This window comes from Bufo gargarizans, chromosome 5, assembly GCF_014858855.1.
Source record: "Bufo gargarizans isolate SCDJY-AF-19 chromosome 5, ASM1485885v1, whole genome shotgun sequence".
Lineage (NCBI taxonomy): Eukaryota > Metazoa > Chordata > Amphibia > Anura > Bufonidae > Bufo > Bufo gargarizans.
In genome coordinates, this window is record NC_058084.1 from 106,472,587 (window position 1) to 106,498,774 (window position 26,188).

The window sequence follows — 26,188 nt, forward strand, 5'->3', positions numbered from 1 at the left end:
GGAAATGGAATGCATACGGAGTACATTCAGTTTTTTTGCGGAACCATTGAAACGAATGGTTCCGTATACAGAACGCAAAAAAAGGCCCGCAAAACGCAAACAAAAAACAGTAGTGTGAAAGAGGCCTTAGAATGTATGGGCTCCGATGAGCCGAAGTAAGCTTATTGTTGAATAACTTTGGTAACTGATTTTGGCCTTATGCACACAACCGTTGTTCTGAACTGCATCCGAGCCACAGTTTTTGCGGCTCAGATGCGGACCCATTAACTTCAATGGGGCCGCAAAAGATGCGGACAGCACTCCGTGTGCTGTCCACATTCGTTGCTCCGTTCCATGGTCCGTAAAAAGAATATAACCTGTCCTATTTTTGTCCGTGCTTTGCGGACAAGAATAGGCAGTTATATTAAAGGCTGTCCGTGCCATTCCGCAAATTGCAGAACGCACATGAACGGCAAAACACACAACGGTCATCCGCATGTAGCCTTTTAAAGTGGAAAACCAGTCGGGTCAATGGGCAATTTTGCAGAACAGATGCGGACCCATAAATACGGTTTTGTGAATGGGCCCATTTTTCAGGCATGAATTACGACATTACGTATTTTTTCAGCTGCAAAGTTCTGTCATTTGAACATATCCTTGGGGTAACTGCACATTGTGTGAATTTGCAAAAGAGTCACATGAAATCCACATAAAAAGCACATACATCCGCACAATTTATCCCGAGTTTGGTGCACTTTTTGTTGCAGATTTACTGTTAATAACCTAATTGAAGTCTATGGGGAAAATTACTACATATAACCGTACAGAATGATTTATAAAAAAAAAAATAAAGAAGAAGGAGAGGGGGGAGGCAAATTTCCGCATGAGAAAAACATGCAAAGTGAACATGAGATATGGCAAACCTCATTCACTTTGCTGGTACTGTATTACGTTGCTTTTTTTTTTAATCATTTAGAAACCACGCATAATCCGCATCGTGTGAAGTTACCCTGCTGGAATTCAATAGTAAAATTCACACCAGAGGAATTTGGTTGGGAAATCTCAGTGTAAATTCTGCAGGATTGCTGCACATGTCACTGCAATATGCAAAATAACTGTGGAGCCCCGGTTATGGGTCTTCAACACAGTGAAAGCCAGATATCCCTCAAAGGAAGGCCTCATGCACAAGACCGTTGTGTGCATCGGCGTCCGTTCCGTCATTTTTCACAGTTTAGGCTACTTTCACATTTGCGTTCGGGGCTCCGCTTGCGAGTTCCGTTTAAGGAGAGTCACTTCCTCCCCTTAGCTCCATCCAAGGCATCTCACACATCCAGCCTGAATCATACTACTCAGTAATGATGCGGGGCAAACACCCCAAAACCGCCTGCGGATGGATATATGGCTTGCCTATGTTCCAATCAGACACTGACTTACAGGGAGCCATGTCCAGAAGGTGGCGCTAGCGAGACCGTTCTCTCTCTCTCTCTCTGGACCTCGTTGCACAGGGCGAAATCTTCGGCGGCAGCATAAACACACAGGCTGTGGATTTACAGGTCTTACCACATGTCAAGTAACGTGCGAATTCTGTTGGGGACATTGTGTGTAGATGAGTTTTTTCCCGAATGTAATCCACTTTGCTTCTACTGTATACGCTACAGATTTTTCACACACAACTCTGCTATGGAAACCCAGCAGCAGATATACCACATGTGGTTGTACCCATAAGGCAGGATCCATCCTTCGCAATAAAATACATACACCGCGTGGTATCCTTTTTTCCCAACTGTCTCTTACGAATACGGTCGTCTGCTGCGCTATTCCACACAGAAAGAAAAAATCTGGTACCACCAAACAGATGCGTCGTAACGGAATGCTCCGGGAGATGTGTCAGGTGCACACAGTGATGTGTCGGCGTAGGCTACTTTCACACCAGCGTTTTTTGCTGGATCGGGCAGGGTTCAGCAAAAACACTTCTGTTCGGATAATACAACCATCTGCATCCGTTATGAACAGATCCGGTTCTATTATTATCTTTAACACACCCAAGACGGATCCGTCATGAACTCCAATGAAAGTCAATGGGGGATGGAGCCGTTTTCTATTGTGCCAGAGAAAACAGATCTGTCCCCATTGACTTGCATTGTGGGTCACGACTGATCCGTTTTGCTCCGCATCCCATGCTGCGGTTTGCTCTCCGCTATGGGAACGCAAACAAACGGAACGGAATGCATTTTGGAGCATTCCGTTCAGTGACATTTTGTCCCCATTGACAATGAATGGGGACAAGATGGAAGCGTTTTTCTCCAGCATTGAGATCCTATGACGGATATCAATACCGGAAAAATAAAAACGCTAGTGTGAAAGTAGCCTAAGTTATCTCATGTCTGTGTACCTGATCATAGTTTCCAGGAAAGATTTTTCCAGGCCAGGGAATATATCTGCAGTACGTACTATCAGTCAGTTACAGCAAACAGCATAGGGCAATGTCACGAGGCACAAGTAAGGGACAAACAGCATGCGAAAGCGGATTCATTCACAGCTGGACTGTATTATGTCTAGACCTCCAATTTAAAGGGTTCATCCTGTTTTTCACATGTGACGGCCTATCCTCAGGATATGCAATCAATATCTGATCGTGGGGGTCAGACACCCTAATGATCAGCTGTTTTGCAGTAGCCCTAGCGCCAGAACTACACAGCATCATCAGTTGTAATGGACGTAGCTGCAGTACCAGCCCTGTCCACTACACAGCGGATGGAGCTGTTTAGGTCCTTCATACTGTAGAGGGGTGTAGGGTGTGGGACTCCCGCCAATCAGATAGGGATGGGCAAACTGCGGCTCTCCAGCTGTTGTAAAACTACAAATCCCATCATGCTCTGCTATAGGCTGATAGCTGTAGGCAGACTGGGCATACTGGGAGTTGTAGTTTTACAATAGCTGGAGAGCCACAGTTTGCCCATCCCTTAGGATACGCCATCACTTGAAAAATTCTGTACCTTTAAGCTTAAAAAGGGTTGTCTCACCTGAAGCATATACCACCAATGTCATCTCTATAACTGACAAAAGAAGAAAAAAAGGAAAAAAGAAGATTAGAGAACCTTTGCACAAAAGGTATCCCACTCACAGGGCGCCAACGGTGATGGGACTATTTCTCAATTATTGGAAAGAAAAAACACAGAAAGTATAAACAACCACAATAGGGGAGGCTGCTAAAAAGTAGCTTTAGCACCAGGCTAAACGCTTAGATCATCACAGGAAAAAATACGTGTAAGATTTTCGGTCTATAATGGTCTTGACCTTCTTAATTTAAAAAGTTACACAAGAAAGCGCCTCATCCCCACAAACATTAATAATAAAAAAATCTGTAAAATGTCGCAAATTTGCATTTAAAAAAGCATCAAAACTGTGAGCATTCCTACTCATTTCACTGAGGGGCTGTCAAACCGGCATGCATTTGCCTAAGACAGTACCCCCCGGCCAAGGTCACTTAAAGAAATCACGCCAATTTTTGAATAGACATGCAATGTGAAACTAATTGATTCTTACTCACTTCACTGGGGGAATGTCAAACAGGTATGGTATTACAATACCTGAGACAATATCCCCCGGCCAGGTTCGTTTATGATATATCAGAGGTCGAAGTCCGCACACATCCAGACCAGGCTCATCTTCATTTTCTTTATTCAATAGGGCTCAACGCGTTTCGGGGTGTACATAAAAAAAAAAACCTTCCTCAGGAGCAAAAGATTAAACAATTTTTATCCAGGAGGCACAAGTCATGAATATCTTTCTCCGTGGCCTCCATCCCAGGACCACATTTCTGCCACCATGGTTGCCTCACAAATAGCATCTTCTTTTCAGGAGACCACAGAGGGAGCTACCATGGTGGCCAGTGTTTACGTTCTATATAATTCCCTACAGAACAAAAACTTTACTTTCATACCCCGATGCCAGCAATCACCGTATGTAATCTGTGCAGTTTTGGTTAAGTCAATTATTAACTGAAAAAATGTAAGAAATGTCAAGGTTGTCAATGAGGAAATACCACAGCACGAAGACTGAGGTCGAACTGAAGGATCTTCTACACCAGGGATCTGCCACCTCCGGCACTCCAGCTGTTCTGAAACTATAACTCCCAGAATCTTTCTTTCAGTGGTCTTCTAGCAGGGTAGTATTCCTAAAGATGGTCAGTAGACAGAACACAGGTGAAACTAAAAATCTGTCACAGGAGCTATCGTCTGGACAAGGGGATGGTCATCTCAGAGGTGGAGTGGACAGGACCGCACAGAAGTATAGAGGATTGACTGATGGCTTACCATGAGAACAGGCCACCAACATCTTTAACCCAGAAAACTTACACATAAGCGGGCATGCACAGAAGCTACTTTACATTGTGCAATAGATCTTGAGCTCAGCACAGACAGAGGGACGGGGGTTGCTTTTGGGGACCACTGCTGGAAAAGCAAGTAGAGATCCAAAAAGAGGAGAATTTACGGAGACGGAGGTTTCTTACTTTTTAGAAACGTGTCAAATGTGGTGTAAAGGGGGGAAAATTTTGTGCAAAACATTACAACTTTTTCACTGCTAGAAAACTGGTGGTTATGTGAACAGAGTCTAAAACTATAGATGTCTGGCAGTTCCTCATAGATATATACAAGCGGGGTGTATATGAACCAAATTTAGAGACTAAAAATAGTAGAACGCTTGTCATAGAGACAGTTCTAGACAGATCTGTAATGATGGTCATGAAAGTGATGAATCTGGCAGGGCGTCTATGGAAACAATTATGAGTCACGGGGTGTAGACTCGTCTTCCTAAAACTAGTTTACCAACTGAGGGACATATCTGCTGCAGTAGCTGGGGGTACGGAGCCTGTAGAGTGCTGTGCCCACCATACAACCTGAAATTATAGAGACCTCCTCACCACATGAGACGAGCAGAAGCCGAGTACAACAGGGTCCCAGCAGTAAGAATTGACACCGTATCATGCATCATGACAGCAAAACCTCATGACTTACCTGCCATCACATATCAAACCGTGTGAACCTGGTCTAAAAGCGCCTACTGATCTCCTCAACGAGGTAGCTCAGAGGTTAGTAGCGGGTTCTTACAGCGCTGGGGTTTGACTTCCTATCTGGCTATGCACAGAGTTTATAGGTTCTCCCCATGTTTGCTGGGGTTTCCTCCCACACTCCAAAAACTAAGACAGTGACTGTAGACCAGGGGTGCACAACCTTTTCTGTTTGGGAGCCACATTGTCAGGGGTATTACCAACTGAAATGCTATATTTTTGCCATATTCAACATCTAGCAGAGGTAGCGCTACTTTTTTTCTGGAAGAGTAAAAATACTCCTCTTACCATTTTTGAGGAGCATTTTTAGCCGATGAGGAGTACGAAAGTTACAGTAATTCAAATAGTTAATACGAAGGCCTATATAACATTAAATATAGGTCTTCGTATTAACTATTTGAATTACTGTAACTTTCATACTCCTCATCGGCTAAAAATGCTCCTCAAAAATGGTAAGAGGAGTATTTTTACTCTTCCAGAAAAAATGTAGCGCGACCTCTGTTAGATGTTGAATATGGCAAAAATATAGCATTTCAGTTGGTAACTCCTAGGGTAATTCCGATGGAAATATTTTCCACAGAGGATTACCTGCTGTGGATTTTTATCAAACTCTACATGTAGCGTGTGGAATTCAGCCACGATCAGTTACAGATGGTGAAATCCTATATTACCACGGTGCGGATTTGAAATGTGCACGTTCATTTCCGTGTGGATTTTATGAAGTCTGAGGATTTTTGGCAAAATCTTATCCATTTTGCTGGTATTTGCTGCAATACGCTGTGGATTTCATAGCTGCAGTTCTATGAGATGAATGGGCCCGGACCAAACATCCTGGGGAAGGGATCTCCGTTCTGTCAGCTGCAGCGCAGGGATTATACACACAGCGCAGGGATTATACACACAGTGACGTCACAGCGCAGGGATTATACACACAGTGACGTCACAGCGCAGGGATTATACACACAGTGACGTCACAGCGCAGGGATAATAAACAATGCCCATGTTGTTTGGTTCTAGACTTCTTTATACGTTAATTTAAGAGGTGTTATTTTTGTCGCTGAAAATAAGGCTTTATAAGGTTTAAAAAAAAAAAATTAAAACAAATTTTTAAAAAAATTTTTTTAGCTGGCTCCTAGATTCCAAGGAAATTTGTCAAGCCCTGCCCTAGTGGATCACAAGGATGGGGCCGTGTTCCCCACATGAACGGAGCAGTACCCACTGCCGCTACATTCAGCAATATGGTGCTGCCAGAGATAGCTGAGCACTTGTACTCGGCTCACTCCAGCCGCCCCATAGAGTTGGGACATGCATGCTAGGCTGCTGCTCCATGGGGGGAGATGGGCCATCCACCCTCGTGATCAGCGGGGGGCCACAGCAGTTGGAACCCCACCAATCAGACACTTGTCCCACACTGTCCATAAGGGATAAATTGTCGGGACAACCCCTTTAATCCCTCCCTGTAGATTGGCTGCTGTACAGGAGCACAATACACAGGGTAACTATTATAGGTTTGTCCAGCAGGAGAATTTATTTTATGTAAGGGGCAGAATGAGGTTAAAAAAATAAAATAAAATCATTACTGACTTTGCTGATCCCTGGCGATGCCGTTCCGATGCCTACCTGGTGTCCGCCGGTCCCAACTTTACACACAGAAAATCAGTGGATGAGGCTGCTCACCACTGCAACCAGTGACTGACGGGACCAGAGAGTTTAGACCACTGGGAACCAGTAAGTGTTGTAAAGGAAGCAGAAGGGATAGGTTAGGTGGGTGAAGCTTTTGTTTTTTAAGCTCATTCTGCTTTAAAAATAAAAAATTACATTAAAAAAGTCTCACTGGTCAAGCCCTTTAAGGGCACATCAAAGCCACAAAGCAGAGAAAAACTAGATTATGTGAAAGGACAGAGACAACATGTAGGAATCCCAAGTATGTGGTATAAACTATTCAAGAAGAACAAGAACTTACCTAAAGCAGACATGTAAGTATGCATGGCCATATTACCAGTCAGTGCGAGGACGGTACATGTGTCCCCGACAGCAGCAAAGTCCCACCACAGGAGAGCGCCACCATCTCTTGGTGACCGCTTTCACCTGTCCCTGCACTACTAATCCGGGTGCGAGCGCCGCTGAAGCCTGTATGGAGGCGAGGCTAGATTCCAAACATGCCACCATCATACCTGCATCGCAACGTGTAAGGCACCGTTCATATGTCCTCCAATAAGGCCTCGTTCACACTCCAGTGTTTGGAAAGCGATTTCCATCAGTGATTTGTGAGCCAAAACCAGAAGTGAACCCTACACAGAGATCAGGAATAATGGAACGACCTGCACCTGTTCTGTGTTTAGACCCACACCTGGTTTGTGCTCACAAATCACTGACCGAACACTGACGTGTGAACGAGGCCTAACCAAACAGTGTGGTCTGCCCGGCTATCATTTCTTAAAAGAAAATAGGAAAGAAACCCAACAGATCAAAGGGATCGACAGACTCCACTACCCATCTGGCGGAGTCAATCTCTGAATAGACTATGTTTAGCGGTATATTCCAGGGCTGTGGAGTCGGTAGATAAATGCTCCGACTCCGACTCCTCAGTATTTTGTACTTCCGACTCCGACTCCCCGACTCCTCTGTATTTAATATGCAAATGTATTTTATACATTCCTTGAAGGAAAGAAAGAAGTTCTTCTAAGCTCTTCTAGCACAGAGAGGTAGTTGGGCAGAAGCTGCTACCTTCTCCTTTGTGTGCTGATCTTCTGCTGAAGACAGGGCAGTGGGAGGATCCAGGAAGGGACATTTATTTTAAAACATGATTTCCCTAGAATAATCCCATAGTCATGTTTAAAGTTTAAGATAACATTCTGAGTTTACACGTTTTATAGCCTTAGGCCCCATGCACACGGCCGTGTGCGGGCCGTGGAACCGCGGCCTGGATCCCTCCTGAGAGCAGGAGCGCACGGCGTCACTGGTTGCTATGATGCCGTGCGCTCCCTGCTGCCGGCACAGTACAGTAATACACTGGTATGATCTATACGAGTGTATTACTGTACTGTGCCGGCAGCAGGGAGCGCACGGCGTCATAGCAACCAGTGACGCCGTGCGCTCCTGCTCTCAGGAGGGATCCAGGCCGCGGTTCCACGGCCCGCACACGGCCGTGAAACACGGCCGTGTGCATGGGGCCTTAGCTGAATGACAGCAGTTTTTCCAATGGTTTACAGCTTCAGTCTTGAACTATTGACCCTCCATTCCCTTCACTTATACAAGTGTCTCTAGTCCTGCAAAACACATATTTACTTAATCCCTCATCAGTGAGAGGCTAGGCTAACCATGGGCATTGTGTTCCCTGTAACATCAGAACACAACACAATGGAAAGTATATGTATTGCCACTCCAAATTGTGCATTGCGTGCCATATAGTGAAGCATATGAAAAGCATGCTTCTTCACATCACTGAACGCGTTTGTTTTGCGGTTACATGAGGCATGCATTGGCCTTTATTCTTACAGTAGAGAAGTCATTAATTATAACTGTTTATGAATTCGGACATTTAAACTTGCTTTTTTTTTTTTTTTATTCCAATTTAAATTTAGTAGGAGTCGGAGTCGGTTCATTTTTTGCCGACTCCGACTCCAGGTACCCAAAATTGACTCCGACTCCGACTCCGACTCCACAGCCCTGGTATATTCACAGGGCAGATTTTTCCACCGCAACGATCAGCTGCAGAATCCGCAAAAATCCAAGGCTGACCATCGAGATTTCTTCTGCAGCTTTGGATGCCTCAGATCTGCCCGTCGATTTAGCCCCAATCAATGTTATGGCGGTGCTGGGTCTTGCTAGACCCATTATTTGACCAGTCACGTGACCGCCGGAGCCAATAGAGGGAGCAGCGGTATTGCTGCCTCTATTCTATACATGGGGGATGGAGGGGATTTACTAACGATTCAAAAACAAAAATTTGCAACTTTGCCCCCCCCCCATTTGTGCTGCACTCACCCCTATCCTAAAACGTGGGTGGGAGGGGACAGGGCCTATGCAGATTTAAACAGTACTAACACCAAAATAACTGGTCCAAGTTAAACTGGTGCAGATTTCAGCTTCTGGAGCTCCCGCTATGCACCACAGTTTTAAAGATGTGTGCCTCTATGTAATTTTGGCACATCTTTGCATTAAGACTGATGCATGGAACGATTAATACATTTAGTAAATGGTCTTCGTACATCCCGCCCCCCCCCCCGCCCTTTGCACTTCTGTTCCAGCCACAAGGTGGCACTGTTGGAGGAGGCAATCTAGCGGGCGATTGTTCTCTTTACTGGAGTTTTTTTTTTTTTTAGTAGGTATGACGGCAAAGGAGGCCAAAACTGCTATTAAATGCCAGTCCTCGGAGTGTTCTTACATTCCAGACTACTTTCACAATACCTAGGTGTGGCAAGCGATGGAGTGAGCAGGTACGGAGCAGAACAAGCAGACAATACTGGAGCGGAAAAATGAAGAAAAAACTGGAACAAAAAGTTAGAAACACATGAAAGGGGATGTCTGGGCTTTTAATATTGATGACCTATCCTCAGGTTAGGTCATCAATATCAGATTAGCGGGGGTCCGACAACCAACACCCCCGCCGATAATCAGTATGAAGAGACGGTGCCCGCAGTGTGTCCGCTGCTGTCTATAGCAAAGCAGCGGTGAACAGAAAGGGAGACGGCACGTGCGCACTGCGTCTTCTCGTACAGCTGATCGCGGGGGTGCTGGTGTCCCGCCAATCTGATATTTATTATGACCCATCCTGAGGATCGGTCATCAAAATTAAAAGCCTGGACAACCCCTTTAAGTGGAGTATCTGAGCACCACACAGTGAGGTATGCACAAGACGGTAGGTTTGGTCTGCAAAAAATGCGGATCGGATGCGCACCCATTCATTTCAATAGGGCCGCAAAAGATGCTGTCCGCATCCTGAAACAAAAAAAAGTCCTATTCTTCTCCATTTTCCGGACAAGAATAGGCATGTGTAAAATAAAATGCAGAAGAGGAAAATGCGGATGCACGTGGCCGGTATCAGTGTTTTGTGGCTCTGCAATTTGAAGACCTCAAAAACGAATATAGTCTTGTGCCGGAGGCCGACAAGGGTTAATGTACTCCAGGCTGCGCGGCCAGAAGTGGATCCTTCCTTTAGGCTGCTTTCACATTAGCAGGGTCCGGCAGGCGGTTCTGGCCTCCGTACTAATGCTAGCCCACGTGTGCCGCCAGAAGTCCGCTCCGGCCCAATCCACCGCCGAAAGAGCCTGCTGGACCCTGGTAACGCTAATGTGAAAGTAGCCTTATACGTCCTCTTCTTTTTGAATCTGCTTCTGGCTTTGGCTCAAAAGAAACGCGTGTGTGATTTTGGCCTCATTCAGATTGATAAATGCCGTCTCGCGGCTGGGACTCGGGCACATAGTAGTATTTTTCTTCAGCAGGTATTCTTTTGTGAATCCGCGTAGCCGTTTTGCACTTGTCCTATTCTTGTCCATATTGTGGAAGAGAATAGCGCTTTCTATGGGATTGAGAGAAAGGAGGAACGCGCATGGAAGCCATCAGTATTCCGACAACCGAAGTACGGACATGGCTGTGTTGGCGAGTCCTGTGCGGATAGCACACTGCTCATTTCTCAGGAGCGCACAGCATTATACTGATTTATAATGCTGTGTGTCTCTGCATGACCTTACTTCTACAGGATCATACCAACATAATTCAATAGATACAGGTCAAGCAGAGACACACAGCCATATAAATCAGTATAACGCCTTGCTCTCCTGAGAAACCAGCAGTGTCCAGGGAATTACGTTCACACACGTCCTGAAACTAGCACAAGATACAGATTAGGGTGGGTTCCCACTAGCGTTGGGGATTATAACGGAAAACTGAATCCATAAGACGGAAGGACGGATCCGTTCTTCTGCCCATAGACTTGTATTATGACGGAATGCAAAACAGAAGCCTTTAAAAGGCATTCCATTTTTTTTCCATCTTAATGGAAGTCTATGGGAAAGCATAACGGATGCGTCTGTTTTCCGTCTTGCATAACGGGACCCAAAGTCCTGACGACGGATCCGTTTTGATTCCCGTAGACTTCTATTAGGACGGAAAGCAAACGGAATGCCTTTTAAAGGCTTCCGTTTTGCATTGTCATAATACAAGTCTATGGGCAGGAGAACGGATCCGTCCTTCCGTCTTATGGATTCCGTTATAACCATGTTATAACGGAATCCATAACGCTAGTGTGAACCCACCGTTGCATGCATTTTTTCCCCGCATGGACTTTCATGCAGAAAAACTGCAGTGCAATACAGTACCAGCAAAGTCGGGTCTTTAAAGACTGCACCCCGTCTAAGGGCTCATGCACATCATGACCCTATGTACTGTATTTTGCAGTCCGCAAAACGGACAAGAATAGAACATGTTGTATTTTTTTTTGCGTAACAGCCACTCAGAAATACAGAAAAGGAACGCACACAAAGTCAGTGCCATTTTAATTTTTTTACTGATCTCTTGAAGTGAATGGGTCTGCAAAAAACGGAACGAAACTGGAGAGAGAATACGCTTGTGTGTGCGCGCATGAGCCCTTAGGCAGAAACCTAGGGTAATGTCTGTGATCGGCGTTAATGACGATCACAGACATTTAACCCCTCAGATACAAAAACCCTGATAAATAGTTCAGATTTATGTGGATTTGATGGTGTTTTAGTGTGTTTTTTCTGCATCAAATCCACACCATGTGCAGGTAAAAACTAGGTCCCTAATGTCCTACCACTGGGACCCCCCACCAATCACGAGAACGGGAGCCAGTTGTACCCCCTGCAGCCCCCATGAAATGAACGGACCGACGGTCGCTCCAATAATTTCTCTAAGAATCTTGGAGATGGCAGAGTGCTACTCAGTTATCTCTGGAATTCTCATAGAAATGAATGGAGCGGCAACACGCTCGCCCAACCGTTTATTTCAGGGGACTGCAGGGGGTACACGGCCCCTGTTCTAGTGATCAGAGGTGAAGCCCCCAACGATCTAATAGTTATTCCCCACCTAAAACGATCGGAATACCCCTTTAACCTGAAGATAACAGTCCCCTGTATCCCACTCGCAGCGCTCTAGGAAGCTGAGATGTGGCGTGTTGTTTGTCAAGGGCTAGGACACCACGACTCGGCCCACCGATCTAACATCGCCGGCCTATCCAATCAGTCACTGGGACTCTCTGTCACTTATGATGGGAGAAATCCTGGAGCGGAGATCGGACAGATCACAATCCAACCTGTCCTATCCCTCGTTCACACCAGCAGAGATTTGGGGGCATCCACTAGAGGGGTAGGCAACCTCCGGCTCCCAGCTGTTGTGAAACTACAATTCCCAGCATGCTCCATTCATTTATATGAGAGTTCTTAGAAGAGCAGAGCAAGTATGCATGCTGGGAGTTGTAGTTTCACAACAGCTGGAAGCCGGAGGTTGCCTACCCCTGCTAGACCCATAAAAGAACCAAACAGCTGTCTAATAGACCAGACATGAGAAGCTGCCCCTGCTGTAGAACTACAAGTGCCAGCACTCCCAAAGCTGCAGCCCCAGCCTCTAGCAGATTAGTCTCCCGCAGTGCGCACACGGGTCCAGGTGGGGGCGCCCTGTCTGTGGGCTCAGCAGCTCCGGGGAGTCTGACCTTGACTCCAGCTTCACCTGCACAGCTGGGACGGAGCTGCCGCCATAGGCACCGCGGTGCCACACGTACCTGCCGCCAGCTTCGGTTGCGCAGTGATGTCTCTGCTAGGTCACGTGTCTTCTCCCCGGTGACAGCGCACGCAGAACGGATCGTCCCCCGCGTCAGCTTCAGCGGCGGCAACTTCGACGTCCACGCTACACCCGGCACAGGGAGTGGGCGGGGCCAGGGAGTTACGTCACCTGCGCGAAGCCTGCGGAGGACATGTTGAGATCTGGCAAAGGAGCCCATAGTACTAAACGGATTCCGTAAATGATTGCGATTCTTATCTTATATGTATTTCATTTAAAAATGTGTTTTGTTTGTGTTGCTTTTTTAAAGCTTTTATTTTTTGTTCCATAGAGGGAAATTTATCAAAACTGGTGTAAAGAAAAACGTGTTTGGTTGCCCATAGCAACCAATCAGATTCCACTTATTGTTTTCCAAAGGAGCACTGAAAAATGAAAGTTGGAATCTGTAAATACTTTACATTCCCCATATGTCTACTTCATGTTTGGATCATTTTGTGAATGCCATTTTTTTTTTTGGGGGGGGGGGGGTTACAAGGCTTAGAAGCTTAGAAGCTTAGAAGCAAATCTTGAAATTTTTCAGAAAATTTCCAAAACCCATATTTTAAGGACCAGTTCAGGTCTGAAGTCACTTTGCGAGGCTTACATAATAGAAACCACCCCAAAATGACAGAAACTACACCCCTCAAGGTATTCAACACTGATTTTACAAACTTGCTTAACCCTTTAGGTGTTCTACAAGAATTTATGGAAAATGGAGATGAAATTTCCGAATTTCACTTTTTGGGCAGATTTTCCATTTTGCTCAATTTTTGTGCCACTAACAAAGCAAGGGTTAACAGCCAAAGAAACTCAATGTTTATTGCCCTGATTCTGTAGTTTACAGAAACCCCCCACATGTTTTTTGACCCCATATTCCATTTGAAGCCTCCTTGATGCACCCCAAGAGTAGAAACTCCCAAAAAGTGACCCCATTTTGGAAACTATAGGATAAGGTAGCAGTTTTGTTGGTCCTACTTTAGGGTACATATGATTTTTGTTGCTCTATACATCACTTTTTGTGAGGCAAGGTAACAAAAAATAGCTGTTTTGGCACCGTTATTATTTTTTGTTATTTACAACATTCATCTGACAGGTTAGATCATGAGTTATTTTTATAGAGCAGGTTGTTACGGACGCAACAATACCAAATATTTTTGGTTGTTTGTTTCAGTTTTACATAACAAAGCATTTAAAAAAAAAAAATTTGTGTCTCCACATTCTGAAAGCCGTATTTAAAAAAAAAAAAATTTGGGGCGACTGTCTTGTGTAAAGGCTCATTTTTTGGGGGATGAGATGACGGTTTGATTGGTACTTTTATATTTTTGATCGCTTGCTATTACACTTTTTGTAATGTAAGGTGACAAAAAATGGCTTTTCTGACACCGTTTTTTTTGTTTTTTTTATGGTAGTCACCTGAGGGGTTAGGTCATGTGATATTTTTATAGAGCAGGTTATTATGGACACGGCGATACCTAATATATCTACTTATTTTTTATTTATGTAAGTTTTACACAATTGTCTCTGCCCGCCCTTCTCTTCCCTTGCGTCCTCCTTCTCTCCCAGCGAGATCCCGTGCCTGCGTTCTCCCTCGCTGGGCCGGGGCATGCTCACTGCAATGCCCATTGTGGGCACGGCATCACTGTAGCTACTGCACATGCGCAGGCCAACGGCTCGAAACCAACGGGCAAGGAGGCGAACCAGAGGCGCAGTAGCTACAGTGATGCCGTGCCCACAATGGGCATCGCAGTGCGCATGACCTGGCCCAGTGAGGGAGAGAGCAGGCCCGGGATCTCGGTGGGAGAGAAGGAAGACGCAAGGGAAAAGAAGGGCGGGCAGAGGCTGGGGCGAGGATATGACCAAAAGAGGCAGAGCAGCCTGGGCTCCAACGAAGTGAACGCTGCCCCTGGGTACTTGCGAGCCCTCATTTACATACTAATAAAAGTCAGTTTTTGCCTCGGGTGAACTTCACAAGAACACAACAAAAGGTACCATTTGACAAACCCCCCTTAACCTGTTACGGGTACAGGTACGCCCTGATGTCCTGGTACTTAAGAACACCTGTACGGGTACCTGTACGGGTACCTGTACGCCCTGTGTATTTCCGATCACCGCCGCGCGGCAGGGGGTCCTGTGACTCCCCCGTGTAGGCGGTCGCAGCAAACCGCAGGTCAATTCAGACCTGCGGTTTGCTGTGTTTCCGGGTTATTTGGGTCTCTGAGGACCCAATAACACGGAACAGGATGGTGATCAGTGGTGTGATATTACACCACCAATCACCATCCTGCGATCCTAAGAGGTGATGTGACATCACCTCTCAGGATCGGCTCTGTTTGGTAGGTGGGTGGGCGGCAGTAGGTTCAAATTAGAGCAGCGCTCCTCTCCTCCTCCTTTTGTGTCCGGGGAGCAGAGGAGAGAGGAGCACTGCCGCTGCACGTCGTCGGATCTCAGCACCCCCATCTGTCCAGGCATCACCCCATCTGTGCCCAGCACCCGATCTGTTCCTTAGCACCCCCCATCTGTTCAATCAGGTACTTAGGGAAAGGCTAGGGAGAGGTTGGGTTAGGCAGGGATATAAAGGGAAAGTTAGTCGAAGTAAAAAAAAAAAAAAAAACGGCTTGTGATTGCATCACCCTAAATAGGGTGTCTGGGGTCCACAGCACAGCTGTGTGACCCTAGACCCCCCAGGAGTGCTGCAGCTTTTTTGTGCGTATGCTGACTGTGGCCGGCACTCTTAGGGTCTGGCCACTGTTAGTGCCTTGCACACCCCACTGCTGATCAACTTCGGACGGTTGATCAGCGGTTTAGAATTTTTTATTTATTTTTTACATTTTTTGCCCTTTTGTTAGTTAGTCTTTTTTTTTGTCTGTTAGGTTTAGGGTGAGTTCGCGAACACCCGTGCCCCCACACAGACGCACAGCGAATGAAGATTTACACGCAGACACACACTCCCCTACGGCCCGCCGGATGTTCTTGGCCGAGGAAGCATACGCCCAGCTTGCCTCCGACTCCAAGAGTCCTAGTGAGGACGAGGATGACCCCACATTCCTGTTGTCATCCGCGTCCTCCTCATCATCTAGCGATGATGATGAGACCCCAAGGCGGAGGAGACATCGCCAGGCGAAGCGAGGGAACGCCATGCTAGGGACCCTGTGGCCTACCCTAGTACGAGCAGCTCTGGGGCTTGTACTAGTTTTCCGGCCCACGAGATAAGTCCACCGGAGCCCCCACCGGTGAGTTGAACGCATTGCACCCGCACTGAATCCTGACCCATTCATTTCTATGGGGCTGTGCACACGAACGGTGATTCTCACGCATCACTTGTGCGTTGCGTGAAAATCGCAGCATGCTCTATATTCTGCGTTTTTCACGCAACGCAGGCCCCATAGAAGTGAATGGGGCTGCGTGAAGATTGCAAGCATCGTCAAGCAAGTGCGGATGCGGTGTGATTTTCACGCATGGTTGCTAGGTGACGATCGGGCTGGGGAACCGATCATTATTATTTTCCCTTATAATAGCATTCTGAATACAGAATGCAAAGTAAAATAGCGATGGAGGGGTTAAAAAAATAATAATAATTATCTCACGAGTCCACTTGATCGCGTAGTTGCGGATCTCTGTCTTTTTCTGTAATGTTGAGCTGCCGGCTAAGGACCTGTGGTGATGTCACATCACATGATCCAATCACATGATCCCTCACCATCGTGATGAACCATGTGATTGGACCATGTGATGGGCACAGTGACGTCATCAAAGGTCCTATTCCTGTGCACAGCAAAGAAGAAGACAGAAGAGAAGCCGGGCTGCACGATCAAGTGGATTAAGGTGAGTTAAATTATTATTATTATTTTTTAACCCCTCCAGCCCTATTGTACTATGCATTCTGTATTAAGAATGCTATTATTTTCCCTTATAACCATGTTATAAGGGAAAATAATACAATCTACAGAACTTCTGTTAAGAAGTTCGGGTTTGGGTACCAAACATGCCGATTTTTCTCACGCGCGTGCAAAACGCATTACAATGTTTTGCACTCACGTGGAAAAATCGCGCATTTTGCGCAACGCACCCGCACATTATCCGGGCAAAAAACATGACGCCCGTGTGAAAGAGGCCTTAGACTATGGAGATACTAATATGTTTTTTTTTTTTGTTTATAAAAAGATAATATAGTGTAAAACATAAATAAAAAATAAAAAAGTTGACATATCGCTGCATCCGTAAGAATCTGCTCTATAAAAATACCCAACCCCTCAGATAAACACGGTAAAAAAAAAGTGCCAAAAAAGCAATTTTTGGCCAAATTTTCAATTTTAATCAGTTTTTTTACAATAACAAAGTAAGGGTTAACAGCCAAACAAAACTTTATATTTATTACCCTCATACCGCAGTTTACAGAAACAACCCATATGTGGTCGTAAACTGCTGTATGACCAAACAGCAGGGCACAGAAGGAAAGGAACGCCGTATGGTTTCTGGAAGGCAGATTTTGATTTTTGGCACCATGTCCCATTTGAAGCCCACCTGATGCACCCCTAGAGTAGAAACTCCATAAAAGCGACCCCATCTAAGAAACTACACCCCTCAAGGTATCCAAAACTGATTTTACAAACGTAGTTAACCCTTTAGGTGATCCACAAGAGTTATTGGCAAATGGAGATAAAATTTCAGAATTTCTATTTCTGGTAACCTTGCATCATAAAAATGTCATATAGATAAACCAAAAATCATATGTACCCTAAAAATAGTCACAACAAAACTGCCACCTTATCCCGTAGTTTCCAAAATAGGGTCACTTTTATGGAGTTTCTACTCTAGGGGTGCATCAGGGGGGCTTCAAATGGGACATGGTGTAAATAAACCAGTCCAGCAAAATCTGCCTTCCAAAAACCACACGGCGCACCTTTCGCTCTACGCCCTACCATGTGCCCCTACAGCAGTTTATGGCCACATATGGGGTGTTCCTGCAAACTACAGAATCTGGGCAATAAATATAGAATTTTGTTTGGCTGTTAACCCTTGCTTTGTTACTGGCAAAAAATGATTAAAATGAAATTTGAGAATTAAAATTGTATGGCAAATTTTCCATCTCCATTTGCCAATAACTCTTGTGCAACACCTAAAGGGTTAACAACGTTTGTAAAATCAGTTTTGAATAACTTGAGGGGTGTAGTTTCTTAGATGGGGTCACTTTTATGGAGTTTCTACTCTAGGGGTGCATCAGGGGGGCTTTAAATGGGACATGGTGTAAATAAACCAGTCCAGCAAAATCTTCCTTTCAAAAACCACACTGCGCACCTTTCCCTCTACGCCCTACCGTGTGCCCGTACAGTAGTTTACGGCCACATATGGGGTGTTTCTGCAAACTACAGAATCGGGGCAATAAATATAGCATTTTGTTTGGCTGTTAACCCTTTGATTTGTTACTGGAAAAAATTGATTAAAATGGAAAATTTGCCAAAATATTGAAATTCTTAAATTTCATCCGCAATTGCCAATATCTCTTGTGCAACACCTAAAGGGTTAACAAAGTTTGTAAAATCAGTTTTGAATACCTTTAGGGGTGTAGTTTCTTAGATGGGGTCACTTTTATGGAGTTTCTACTCTAGGGGTGCATCAGGGTGGCTTCAAATGGGACATGGTGTAAATAAACTAGTCCAGCAAAATCTGCCTTCCAAAAACCAACACGGCGCACCTTTCTCTCTACGCCCTACCGTGTGCCCGCACAGAAGTTTACGGCCACATATGGGGTGTTCCTGCAAACTACAGAATCGGGGCAATAAATATAGCATTTTGTTTGGCTGTTAACCCTTTGATTTGTTACTGGAAAAAATGGAAAATTTGCCAAAATATTGAAATTCTCAAATTTCATCCCCATTTGCCAACAACTCTTGTGCAACACCTAAAGAGTTAACAGCGTTTTTAAAATCAGTTTTGAATACCTTGAGGGGTGTATTTTCCTAGATGGGGTCACTTTTATGGACTTTCTACTCTAGAGTGCATCAGGGGGGCTTCAAATGGGACATGGTGTAAATAAACCAGTCCAGCAAAATCTGCCTTCCAAAAACCATACGGCGCACCTTTCTCTCTACGCCCTACTGTGTGCCCGTACAGTAGTTTACGGCCACATATGGGGTGTTTCTGCAAACTACAGAATCGGGGCAATAAATATAGCACTTTGTGTGGCTGTTACCCTTGATTTGTTACTGGAAAAAATTTATTAAAATTGAAAATTTGCCCAAAAATTGAAATTCTTAAATTTTATTCCTATTTGCCAATAACTCTTGTGCAACACCTAAAGGGTTAACGACGTTTGTAAAATCAGTTTAGAATACCTTGAGGGGTGTAGTTTCTAGAATGTGTTTTTTTTTTGGGTGGTTTATATTATGTAAGCCTCACAAAGTGACTTTGGACCTGAACTGGTCCCTAAAAATTGGGTTTTTGAAAATTTCTGAAAAATTTCAAGATTTGCTTCTAAACTTCTAAGCCTTGTAACCTCCCAAAAAAATTAAAATGTCATTCCCAAAATGATCCAAACATATAGTAGACATATGGGGAATGTAAAGTAATAACTATTTTTGTAGGTATTACTATGTATTATAGAAGTAGAGAAATTGAAACATGGAAATTTGCAATTTTTTCAAAAATTTTGGTAAATTTGCTATTTTTTTATAAATAAGAATTATTATTTTTTTACTTCATTTTTACCACTGTCATGTAGTACAATATGTGACGAAAAAACAATCTCAGAATGGCCTGGATAAGTCAAAGCGTTTTAAAGTTATCACCACTTAAAGTGACACTGGTCAGATTTGCAAAAAAAATGTCCTGGTCCTTAAGGTGAAATAAGGCTGTGTCCTTAAGGGGTTAAAGATGTAGAACTGAATACGAATTCATTCACCAGAGTCTCACGTGACTTCGGGTGAAACAAAGTGCAGCATTAAAACGACTTGTTTGAACAAATCAACTTTGGATCTATGATCCGAAGCTCGATTCGCTCAACACTACTTCCCTCCTAGATATTCCACGATCAACAGTGAAAGGTATTATCGCAGAATGGAAGCAATTAGGAACTACAGCAACTTGGCCACAAAGTGGCAGACCACGTAATATTACAGAGCGGGGTCACTGAGTGCTGACACTTTGCCCGAATCCCCTGAGGACACCAGTTTATCTGGTGAAACATGTTGGGGGGCAGTGTTTGGTCAGTTTTTAAGCAGTATGTGCATATGGATACTTTAGAAGAAACGTAAGGAGAATTAGGCCTCATTCACACGTCCGTATAATGGGTCCGCATCCGTTCCGCAAATTGCGGAACGGGTGCGGACCCATTCATTCTCTATGGGGACTGAATAGATGCGGAGATTACACTATGTGCTCTCCGCATCCGCATTTACGGTCCACGGCTCCGGAAAAAAATAGAACATGTCCTATTCTTGTCCGCAATTGCGGACAAGAAAAGGCAGTTCTATGGGGGTGGCGGCCGAGTGTATTGTGGGTCCGACGTCTGAATGGACCCTTATAGTGACAGTATAGTGTAGGACTAGCTACTAAGGAGCAGCTAGTCAGCGCGCAGCCACCATCTCCCTGTTAATAGCTGGAAATATAGAATACCTTAAAAATGTATACAAAAGACAAGGAAATATATCAAAACCATGTGACAACTGATAGTTTTAATTATCTTTATTTTTTGAACACTTCTAATGTTTTAATAATTGGCATATGAAACAAATAGGGCACCTATGGGACTTAAGGACTGTTTGTAAAAAAAAAAAAAGCCTGTACATGTGCCAAGGGTCTAAGGCTAGTTTCACACTAGCGGCAGGGGACTCCGGCAGGCTGTTCCGGCAGGTGAACAGCCTGTCGGATCCGTCCTGATGCTAGTTCACGTGTGCCCCCGGGCTGCCGCTCTGTCCCCATTGACTATAATAGGGGCTTGGGCGGAGTTCCTGCGGCAGCACACGCCTCTAGGCAGCCGGACTAAAAGTACTGCATGCAGTATTTAGTCCGGATGTCTCTAGGCGTGTGCTGCCGTCGGAACTCTGCCCCTGCCATTATAGTCAATGGGGACGGAGCGGCAGTTTGGGGGCACACGTGAACTAGCATCAGGATGGATCCGACAGGCTGTTCACCCGCCGGAACAGCCTGCCGGAGTCACCTGCCGCTAGTGTGAAAGTACCCTAAAAAGGATTTATATTAGAAAACACTGAGTGCTGAGGCACAAATGGGGTCGTTTACTATGCTGAAATACGCCTGGAGGCATACGGGTTCTGTACAGTATCCTGCAGCACATTTGCCCCCAGATGTTACAGCTGGTCCTGGAGATCCTGGGCACTTGTAGGTTGGTGAAGCTGACGTCCCAGTTGGTCCCAATGCTTGATTGGTGATAAATCTGGGGATCAGGCAGTAGAAGGAAGTGTTGCAATCTGGTGGAGACATTCCTGGGAAACCCTTGCTGTGTGTGGTGAGCATTAGGCTACATGCACACGGCCGTATGTGTTTTGCGGTCTGCAAATTGCGGATCTGCATAAAAAACGGATGATGTTCCGTATGGCATTCGTTTTTTTTGCTGATCCATTGTAATAATGCCTATCCTTGTCCGCAAACTAGAAAAAAATAGGACATGCACTATTCTATTTTTTTTTGTGCGGAGCAACGGAACGGACATACTGATGCGGACAGCACACGGCGCGCTGTCCGCGTTTTTTGTGGACCCATTGAAATGAATAGGTCCGCATCTTATCCGCAAAAAAAACCAAAAACTGAACGGACACGGAAACAAAATACGGTCATGTGCATGAGGCCTTATCCTGCTGAAAAACGCCTCCTGGAAGCCCTGCCATGAGAGGAACACATGTGGCGGTAGGATGTCCTGCACATATCACTGAGCGGTTAGTGTCCCTCATGTCACTGCTAGAGGTGACCGACTGTCATAGGTGATGGCTCCCAGATCATCACACCAGCAGCTGGGGCAGTGTGTCGCTCCACAGGAAAGGCAGGAATGAAGCGCTCACCACAAGGCCTCCATAGTCAAACCGGACATTCATCAAATCACAAACAGAACCTGGAGTCATCACTAAAGATGATAGTGCTCCAGTTTGTGGCACTCCGGGTGTCTCGGTCATGACACCACTGCAAATGAAAGCACTGGTGGCTGTTTGTTAATGGCAGGACTCGCAATGGGCGCCATGGTACCACATTTTCTTTCTGCTGTGTGTAATGAAACAACCAGCTGCGTCTGTAACAGTCCTCCCCCATACTGGTGGTCTGTCCAGAGCATGTGTGCCCTCACGTAACCACTGCTCCCAGTATCTCCCAGCTAGGTCAGGCCCAGATGGCAGACAATTAGTCAAAACCACCATCTTGCTTTTCTCAGGCCAGTGATGCAACCCCTCTCAAAGTGTCTACTGGGCAAAATGAGCGTATTGTAGAGGCATGTCTAGCAGGCAACCATTTCTACACTACCCTAAAGTGGCCTCTGAGAATCTTTTTATAGAGCAATGGGGGGTTATATTTCTGGCTGAAACATAACTGCATGTTGTGTTTCGCAGCGATCCAGCATTTCTAGATGGGCGCGTTTTTAGTTTTTCTCAATGCCTGTACAAGAGGCCTGAGCTTATACCCCTGAGCACATCAGTCCAAGGCTCGGGGTCTCGGCAATCCAGAGAACATGGGAAACTACTTGAGTCATGACACTGGTGAGGGTCCCAGGGAAGAACATTCATCATTCCTAATCCACCTACAACCCCTTTACAATAGCAGCCTTTACTCTATTCAAGGTCATGTCATTATGTCCTCGTGTTCTTCTCGGCTCAGCTTGTACAAGTCATCCCAAACTATCTGCACGCGAAGCAATCCGTCACCTCCTCTCTCCTCTGTGATGACTTTAGCTCTCTATCAGCCCACACTAAACATGGCGGCTAGTGACTGAGATTTTCTACCCGACAGCCAATCACAGACCGTTTTTAGAACGAGGCCGCTGATTGGATGGTTGGCCGGGGATTTGTTAGTAGCCAATTGCAGGTTTGTGTTGCGGGAGGTTGACCCAGGCCGCGGCTGGAGAGGCCCGGACCTGTAATCGGTGAGTGTTTACGGTTTCAAGAGCTGCTGCATGAGGGGAGATGATGAAACTGCAGTGTGCAGTGTCCCGGGTCTCCGTACGTCCGGTTACCGGGCTGCCTGCGCCGGTACGACTGCTGACGTCACAGGAACACATTCCTGGACATGGAGAAGTGCAGGAATGGCCACCTGGGCAGGGTCACCGGGTCACCCCAGTGCCAGGTCTGCTCGGGCAATGTCGTGTACTCCTAGCAGTGCCAGTCACCGGCTGCAGCAGTCCTGTGCCTCCCAGCATGCTGCCCATGCCGGATACTAGCCCTGCAGCCAGGCTGTGGTCCTGGTGTATTGTGTAGTAATGCTTTATATCAGGCCCCAAGATGTGTGTGTATATATATATATATATATATATATATATATCTCATCAGATGGGGCCTGCGGTATATACTGTGCCACTACCTACAGGGTATACATAGTCATATACTGTACTGCTATATCCACATAGTCATATACTGTACCGCTACATACAGGGTATACATAGTCATATACTGTACTGCTATATCCACATAGTCATATACTGTACTGCTACATACAGGGTATACATAGTCATATACTGTGCCGCCACATCCGCCTAGACATGGGCTGTGCCGCCACATCCGCCTAGACATGGGCTGTGCCGCCACATCCGCCTAGACATGGGCTGTGCCGCCACATCCGCCTAGACATGGGCTGTGCCGCCACATCCGCCTAGACATGGGCTGTGCCGCCACATCCGCCTAGACATGGGCTGTGCCGCCACATCCGCCTAGACATGGGCTGTGCCGCCACATCCGCCTAGACATGGGCTGTGCCGCCACATCCGCCTAGACATGGGCTGTGCCGCCACATCCGCCTAGACATGGGCTGTGCCGCCACATCCGCCTAGACATGGGCTGTGCCGCCACATCCGCCTAGACATGGGCTGTGCCGCCACATCCGCCTAGACATGGGCTGTGCCGCCACATCCAGTCATATACTGTACCACTATGGAGTATACATAGTCATACTGTCCCGCTATATCCACATAGTTATAAACTTTTAGTAGGAAGAATGGCACAACATGGTGATAAGAATAGATGCCCAAGAATTATTACGAGGGGCATACAGGTAGTTACTAAAACAGACATGACAGGATTGGTGACAGCTTCTCTTTAAAGGGGTATTTCCATATTTCTGCAATAACTGTTAGTTGTGGACTGGACCACTTTTATATCACTAATCCTGAGCATGGGGGATCCAGAGCCCCCCACCTGTATGAATGGCGTGGTCCAGCATGTGTGCATCCACTTCAGTCACTGTCTGGGTCTGACAGAGATAGCTGACCACAGTCCAATAGAGAGCGAGGAGAGCAGTTGTGCACATGCTCAGCTCCATTCAAGCAAGGGTCTTGGAATGCCTGTTCTGGAAATTTTGGGTGTGCCAGCAGTCAGACCCTCCACCGATCTAGAAGTTCGGAGATTACCTATTACCGGAATACTGTATTTTCAGGCATTGTGGGCAGGGAGGCTGGTCCCATACACACCAGATCTGCAACTTATGGCACTCCAAACTACAACTCCCAGTATCTACGCTTGCTCAGTTTTCAGAAGTCCCCTAGAAGTGAGTGGAGCATGGTGGGAGTATCTTCAAAAAAGTAAATAAATGAAATCCACCACTCCATTTTTTTATTTTTTGCATTTTTGAGCCAAATCCAGGAATGTGTCCCACGGAAGGAGACATGTAAGTCCTTCCGATATATGGCCATGTCCACTCTGTCCTCTGCACCAGTATTGACATCCAGTTGTTTATTTGAATTACAGCCGGTTCTGCAACGTGCGCGTGAATGTTTACAAACCCGGTTCCGATGTACAGGACCAATTTTTTTAGTCCTAGAAGTTTCAGCGACACATCTGCCCTGTTCACACACTGAGGATTTCCTACAGTAATTCCGGTCCCATTCAGATTCCTGGATTGGACTGTTCACGTACGTTGTGTGAACATAACCCTGAGATTGGCAGCTGCCTGTGCTGCGCGGTTCTGTCCTGTCCGTTTTGCTCTTACACGACTGCTATCTGTTGAGTTGTGCGACCTGCAGGAGCGTGACTGTACAAGCGGAGCGATCACCGGCATGGCCCAACTTCCGTCAGAATATTTTCCATGTTACCGAGTGGCCCTAGACCAGGGGTCCGCGACTTCAGCTTTTGTGAAACTACAACTCCCAGCGTGCACACTTGCTTGGCTGTTTTCTGATCTACCACAGAAGTGAATGGAGCATGCTGGGAGTTGTAGTTAGACAACAGTCGGAGGTTGCTGACCACTGCCCTAGACTAAAAAGTTTGGAAGAAAACAGGGGGAGGTAGGAGGCCACTGGAAAAAAGCAACTTACCTTTTTCCAGTTGCTCACTGGTTTTGTTAAAGGGGGTTGTCTAATTTCATGACACTGAGGACCTGTCCTCAAGATTAGAGGTGAGTTGATCGAATTCGTTCAAAAATCAGCATCCTTGAGCAGCAAGCGGCTGGCCTCACTGCTCAAGAGACGGGCCCCCTTGATTGACAGGGCCAGACCTGCGCCGGTGCTCCGCGTAGCGCAAGTGCAGAGGCTCTACTACTGCTGAGTAGTGCAGGTGCAGACTGTGCATGCGCCTCTACACTTCCAGGTGTACCCGGATATGAGTGGCGCTTGTACGGTCAGCTGAGTCATTGACAGGGCCAGGCAAGATTTGTATTGATCAAGAAAGAGGGGGAGTTCTCGTGAGCAGTGGGGCCACCCCCTGCTACTCAAGGAGGCTGATTTTTGAACAAATTTTGATTTTGTACAAACTACTCAGGATAGGTAATATCAGCTCAGTGGGGGTCCGACTCCTGACGCCCCTTCCTTTCAGCTGTTTGAAGGGGCCGCAGTGCACGTTTACCGCACTGTTTTTAGATTGCGGTGCAGGGCTATTAAGTTTTTTTCCTCCTGTTCAAGTAAAAGGGACGAGTAGTTGTAATTGCCCTGCAATGTATATGGCGTGCTGGTAAACGCTGAAGAGGGTGCAGCGTTGGCACAAGCACAGCGGCCCCTTCACACAGCAGACGAGGGTGCCTAGAGTCGGATCTCATAAGGACAGGTCATCAGTATCCTTAAACAGGACAATCCCTTTAATTACCGCATTGCTCACGTGAAGTTTATGAAATCTCATTCACACAGCTTGATTGGAATTGGGCTTTTACTAGTCAGAGGCTTTCTCCAATAGAAATAGGTTAAAGGGTTTTCTAGGACTCTGATACTGGTTTCAGACTGGTGTCACA

General features: G+C 45.9%; 2 protein-coding genes across 4 annotated transcripts in view; one reads left to right on the top strand and one right to left on the bottom strand.

The window, feature by feature from the left end:
• Positions 1–12,930, bottom strand: part of MTFR1 (mitochondrial fission regulator 1) — a 49,242-nt gene extending 36,312 nt beyond the window's left edge. For 2 of the 3 annotated variants that reach the window (XM_044293745.1, XM_044293743.1), the window contains exon 1: positions 12,789–12,930. The gene's annotated coding sequence lies outside the window, so the exon portion shown is untranslated. Of the gene's footprint in view, positions 1–3,002; positions 3,036–12,788 lie in introns of all 3 variants that reach the window. The other variant, XM_044293744.1, reaches the window with a different exon arrangement.
• A 9,888-nt stretch (positions 12,931–22,818) lies between these two features.
• The window catches only part of ARMC1 (armadillo repeat containing 1), a 59,827-nt gene continuing 56,457 nt past the window's right edge, over positions 22,819–26,188 (top strand). Inside the window, exon 1 of the mRNA XM_044294966.1 lies at positions 22,819–22,904. The gene's annotated coding sequence lies outside the window, so the exon portion shown is untranslated. The remainder of the gene's footprint in view (positions 22,905–26,188) is intronic.